Below are 6,367 nucleotides of genomic sequence, written 5' to 3'. Positions count from 1 at the left end.
AAAGCTCATCTAACTTTAACTTAGAAAGATTTTTAGAGATTTTGTAAGCATCCACTATTGATGCCCACAAACTATTACGTGGAAAAGCATTTAATGCGTACCTTATTAAGTATCTATTTTCCATCTGGTGGCCTATCGCATGAAGTCCGTTGAGGATGTCCTTGATCCTCGCGTGGAGCTGATTCGCCGTTTCACCTTCCTGCATTTTTATATTAAAAATTTTATTTAAGAGCAAGTCTCGTTTGGTTACCTTGGCATCACTCGTTCCCTCGTGCAGCTCGATCAATTTGTCCCACAGCTCTTTAGCGTTTTTGTGTGGACCGACTCTGTTCAGTTCTTCTCTTGTTAATCCACACTGTAGAGTATTGATTGCTTTATTTTCTGTTGACGCCTTCTTCTTCAAGTCTGCTGTCCAGTCTTCAGGATCTAGTAGATTCCCGGAGTTATCCACTGGAATTTTGTAGGGTCTCGTAATGCTCATCCACTGGTCGAAGTCTGTTTTGAGGTAGACCTCCATCCTCTTTTTCCAGTACGGAAAATCATCCCCGTTGAAGAGTGGAGGTCGTACTGTGTTAATCCTTCTGTCTGAGACATTTTAGTCCTGCGCACAGACGAAAAAGAAAAGAAACAAAGAAAAATCCCAAGACTTGGTCTTGGATTAGTAGTGCGGGAAGAGAGAGATAAGTAGTAAAAAAAAACTAGATTCGTGTTGCACCAATTTATAGTAATTAAAAAATATTAAAGTAATGATACACCAATTTTAGAATTAAGCGTGGAACTGAAAACAAAAAAAAAACAAAAATTTCACCCCCAGTCTGATTGGTGGTTGTACCAAATCAGAGCGGTACCTGCTCTGATACAACTTGTAGGACCGTTAGATTCGATAGAGGGGGGGGGTGAATATCGATTCGAAAAAACACCGAGTATAAGCGCAGCGGAAAAGTAAATGAACACAGTTGTTTTTACTTCGTTCGGAGCCTGTGACGACTCCTACTCGAAGGCCCGTGGTCCTTGACCACTTTCGTTGGGCAATCACTAGCAATTCGAATATGATTACAAGATGAATACAGGAAAAGCTAATGAAACAAAGTAATACCGACAAGGAAATTAAAAAACCGAAAGAGCACTTTGTCGGAGCTTTGTTGGCGTCGCAGCAGAGCAGCAGGACCAGCAGTAGGAGAGTTCTCAGATTGATGATTGATTTTGAAGCTCCTGCCTGGGGCTTCTTTTATATGTTGCTCCGGGCGCCTGGATCCCTTCCGGGCGCCTGGAATGTGACGTAGCTGCTCAAACCGTGATGCTCCATGTGGCGACGACTCGGCTGGATATAATTTACCTTCCGGGCGCCCGGATCCCTTCCGGGCGCCCGGATCCCCTCCGGGCGCCCAGACCACCTTGTTTCAGAAAGCTCCTTTTTCCTACAAAACAAAGTTAGTCCGAGGCAATATATAACCTGCAACATAGATTATTAGCACATTTTATAATAGTATGAATTAGCACAAGTTAGTATGACTTAGATTCCGTCTTTTCGAGACCAGAATCTAGTCACGATCTCGACTTAGATATCCGAAATGGATCTAAGCCGGATCGACGCCTAATGTTCCCTTTCCGGGAACGCGTCCTCGCAGTCACTCCCCTCCAGTCACTTACCTCACTTACCTGCCAGACGTCTGGTCAGCCCGTCGACCCGTCTGGACTTCTCGCCAAGCGTCCGGTCAGCCCGTCGACCCGCTTGGACTTCTCGCCAGCTATCCGGTCAGCCCGTCGACCTAGCTGGACTTCTCGCCAAGCGTCCGGTCAGCCCGTCGACCCGCTTGGACTTCTCGCCAGCTATCCGGTCAGGCCGTCGACCTAGCTGGACTTCGTGCAAGACTTCCGGTCAGCCCGTCGACCTGTCTGGACTTCTCCTGCACACTCGATCAAAGTGTCAGACAACAACAAAACTAACTTAACCTATTTTTCATTCATCAAAACCTGGGTTAAATCGTTAGTGCTAACCGGACCAACATTCCCTATATCATCTCACTATCGATTCAACCAATCGATTGATATAGGTAAGAACCTTCTACTCAAGGACGCTATTATACTTAGTTATTTGACACCAATACAAGTAAGCATAATAACCATAAACAAATGCCTTTATATACGTAAGAAATATGATACAATGAGTCCATACAACAATCATCAAATGATTGGCTCTAGGGCTCTAACTAACACCGAGTACCCCAGACTGGTCTGGGTGCCCGGAATGGTTCCGGGTGCCCAGACCAAGAAAGTCAATAGAGTTTCTTATCCGGTGCACGGAATGGTTCTGGGTGCCCTCTACTCCAGTTCCGTTCGCCTCAGTCCAGATCTTCCGCTCCAGCTCGCTTGGGTGATTTTAGCCAACCGAAATAAGGCTCACCCGAACCCAATTTCGACTTTCTTGAGCAGGCTTCCGCTCCGGCTTCTCGTCCCTCGGAATTGTCGCATGCTTCCTTCTCGTCTGTCAGCGTCCTCATCTGCAGCTCTTCGTCCGTCAGTCGCACCTCATGCCGACCTTCTCGCTAGCTGCATCTCTTGCTCCCTGAGCAATCTTCTGCTCCGGCTTCTCATCCTTCGGAAACACCGCACGCTTCCTTCTCATTCGTCGGTGTACTCTTCCACAGCACCTCGTCCCTCAGACGCACTCTCCCATGCCTTCCTTCTCTCTAGCTGCGTCTTCCACTTGACTCCTTATACTCCTAAGTTCCTGCACACTTAGACACAGGTTAAAACACCACAGAACCTAACTTAACTTGTTGATCACACCAAAACAACTTGGGGTTCCAACAATCTCCTCCTTTTTGATATGAGCAACCCAAGTTAAGATAGGGAAAATAGACATAAAAATGAAATAACTAATATTACAATAAAGTACAAAAAGATAGAAAAATTGTAGTCTATCTCCCCATAGACTTATACTTTTCCTTCTCCCCCTTTGATCACATAAAAAATTGGGGTACTAAGAAAACTCTAAGGGAATAATTTGGAAAACTTTGAAAAATTATTTTGATATTACTAAAAATTTACAATAATTTTTAAAGAAATTTCTAAGTAAAAATATTTAACAAATTTTTTATCAAAAATTCTTCTAAGTTTTGCAAGAAAAATTATTTTTGAGAATAAGTACAAATTTTAAGCAAGAAAATTTTCTAAATAAAAGAAAATTCTAACTTAGGCAATTTTTATACAATTTTGAGAAATTTTTCTAAAAAAATATTTAAAAATATTTTAAAGTATTATTTATTTTCAATACTTCATCAGTAAGTTAATCAAATATTTTATTTCAATATTTTATCTTCCTGGCAGTGGCGAGCCACTAGACCTTCTTAGTTATTGGAGCAACAACCACTTTCTTAGACAAAGCCTCATAAGGAAATTAGTTGTTTAATTTTCTTGCAAAAAGCGCTAAGTCTAATCGCAATTTGGGTTAGTGATGTTTAAATTTCTATTTTAGTTTGCCATAATTTCTCAAATTTAAAGCAGGGAATTTTGAACATGCAGAAAATTATATTTGTTCCTTTAACATGCCATTTTCTCTTGTTAGTTTGTCGAGATTTTTTAATCGACAATCTGTTGCTAGAGTTTCTTTAAACTCACCATTCTTTATTTTATTTTAAATTTATAATTCATAAATATTGTAAAATACAGCACCCAAATAATATTTAAATAATAAAGTTATTGGACAAATAATCTTATTGGATTTTTCAGGAATTTTTAGAAATTTTCTGGGATTTCATTGGAGCTCGTATGTAATAGTTTGCGGGGATAAAATAATAGGGACGAGAAAAGCCTGTTTGGACTATCCCTTTTGTGGGAGTTGATTGAGGAATTAACTTATGGTTTAATTAATCTAAACCTAAGTTGAAATTATTAAACCTATTATTTCCCTTCTTCTCATTTCTTCCACCCGAACCCTTCCTCCCTCTCCTCTCATCGCGCCGCACACACCACCGCTGCCCTTCTCCTCATCGCGACACCTGATTGCCGAGGCCGATTCCCCCTCTCTCTGTGCCCTAGCCATTTTCCTCCTCTCTCTTGCCCGAACCGCCGCAAAGGTCTCCTCTTCCTCTTCTCCGATCGTCGGAGCTGGAGCTGCCGTTGAGCTCCCTGATTTGCCTTTCCTGGCATGGGCTACCTTCGGCCAAGAGTAGGGAGGTGCTGTTCTTTCTCGTATGGCACGACCTAGCGTGACCTAGCACCGCCGAAGTCGCCGACCAAAGGAGCAGTCGCCGGCGCCTCTGGATACCCGAAGCAGCTGCCCATTTCGGTCGTCGGCTCGTCGTACCATTGATTTACCGCCGGCCATGGGAGATATGGTGTCGCCGAGGATGTGCACAGGCTTAAGCCCCTTTCTCCTCTATTCTTCTCACTATCATCGTTCGATTCGTTCATCACTGGTGCTTCGCGTTGCCTGCCCTAGTCGGATTTCCTCCGCAAGTTGAGGTAGTGGTCGTTGGCTCTTTCCGACCACGAGCCTTTATTGTTTCTTCAGCTGTGACCTAATTTTGGATCCAACACCGTCTCCTTTCCTCAGAGTAGTTTCTACCCTTCTCGGAGCTCTGCCCTAGCCTGGGCCAGCAACACACTGCTTTTCATTACCGCCTGTGCTCAGGATCACAGTAGTTGCATTCATTCGAGAGGAGTCTATGGAATTGGATTGATTCTTGAAGGTAATTGGTTAACCTTAGCATTTGATTTGGGCATTTGATCTTGATGTAGTGTTGATTTGGGGTTATTGTTTTGGAGACAGTGGCTTCGCTTGGCTTCGCTCTTCACATCGCCGATGGTTTGTGGCTGACTCCGTTTGATCCGTGTCAATTTCTGGCTGCTGAAGAAGAAGAGGTAAGAGGATTGGAATGGAGAAATTAGTAGATTGTTTGGATGGTTTTCTTTATCTAGTTAGTTGGATGCTTAATTGTTGCTAACCCGTAGAAGTATGTGGATGGATGACATTGAGGTAAAAATCTGATCAGAGGTTGATTATTTTGAGTGTTTGTTTCATTTCTGCAATAAATTGATTATTTGATTATAGTATGGATGGGTTGTACATATTATATGATTAAGGGAGATTTGATTCTTGGCGGTGATGGATTGGGAATCTGTTGAGGCTTGGTTTTGGAATAGGGATGATTTATGTATAAATCTAATCTTGTGAAGGAGATATGGATTTATTTGATGAGTATCAGATTTGGGATTTTAATAATCTGTTGATAACAGAGATTCAATTTAATTAATGGATGATCTAAATTGATTTAATCAATTGAATGAATTAAACTATGGCTGACCTTGGGTTGGATCTTATTTGATCTATAAAGGAGATAATTGAGGTTAATCATTTCTATTAGGGTATCCACTAGTTAGTTTGGGTTATGGGGTTTAGCTAGATATTACATATGTGATTAGCTAAATTGTACATCGTGTGATTTGCAGGATTTTGATCCGAGATGAGCGGCTCGACGTGAGATCATTTGGCACGATCGACACATAAGGCGGGTACTTCTTGCTTTATCTCTTTAGTGTTTTGATCCTAGTGCATGAGCTTTATGTTCAGTTAGTTGCTGTATCTATCTTGACTCCACTCTTATTTTTCCTGCGATTGATACTTCCACTCAATCTTTGAGCTACTCGTTTCTGTATCTATACAGTCTCTTGTTGCTATCGATGATATTTAGCAGATACTATATTACTAGATACCAGATACCAATTATCGGATGCCAGACATTAGATATTAGGTAATGGATATATAGACACCTGATACCATGTTTATATGCTTTGGTTGCTGTTTATTTACACACCTTACTGAGCATGCTGGCTTCATGTAGCATACCTGTTTCTGTTTATATATATATGATGACTGTTGCATTGTTTGCATCATGTCATTGCATGCATTACCGACGATCCTGTCTCCCTTGTGGTTGAGGCGGTTGTTGGCCTGGGCCGCACGCTCGGCCACTCATGGGTAGTGGTAGCTGGAGCGTGCCGCTTGTCCTGTCGTGCCACACTCGGCCACTCATGGGTAGTGGCGGCTGGAGTCGCGGCAGCAGGGACCCCCGTCGCAGACGTAGCTATTCAGCTACTATGCACCTGTCCATCCGGTCACTCGAGAGTAGTGGCGGCCTTTGGGTGGTACAGTTTGTCATCGATCCGGCCTCTCGACCATACAGGGGTCGTGGTGCAGAGAGGTGGGCGGGGTGACCATCCGTACATACGCTGTTGTTATTATATCTGCTGGTTGTTTACTTATGCTGTTGTTGTTTATCTATGCTGCTGTTACTAGCTTATGCTGCTGTTGTTTATTTATGCTGTTATGCTTACATAGGTTGAGATTTATACCTGTGATATG

At 42.6% G+C, this 6,367-nt stretch overlaps 1 long non-coding RNA gene across 1 annotated transcript; it reads left to right on the top strand.

Moving 5' to 3' along the window:
• The first annotated feature begins 4,670 nt into the window (after positions 1–4,670).
• Positions 4,671–5,613, top strand: LOC121968346. The gene is made up of 3 exons (XR_006108084.1): positions 4,671–4,694; positions 4,775–4,866; positions 5,455–5,613. It is a non-coding gene; the product is annotated as an uncharacterized LOC121968346 (long non-coding RNA).
• The last annotated feature ends 754 nt before the right edge of the window (positions 5,614–6,367 follow it).

The sequence above is a fragment of the Zingiber officinale genome, chromosome 3B (genome assembly GCF_018446385.1).
Source record: "Zingiber officinale cultivar Zhangliang chromosome 3B, Zo_v1.1, whole genome shotgun sequence".
NCBI lineage: Eukaryota > Viridiplantae > Streptophyta > Magnoliopsida > Zingiberales > Zingiberaceae > Zingiber > Zingiber officinale.
This window is presented reverse-complemented; position numbering and strand designations above follow the sequence as displayed.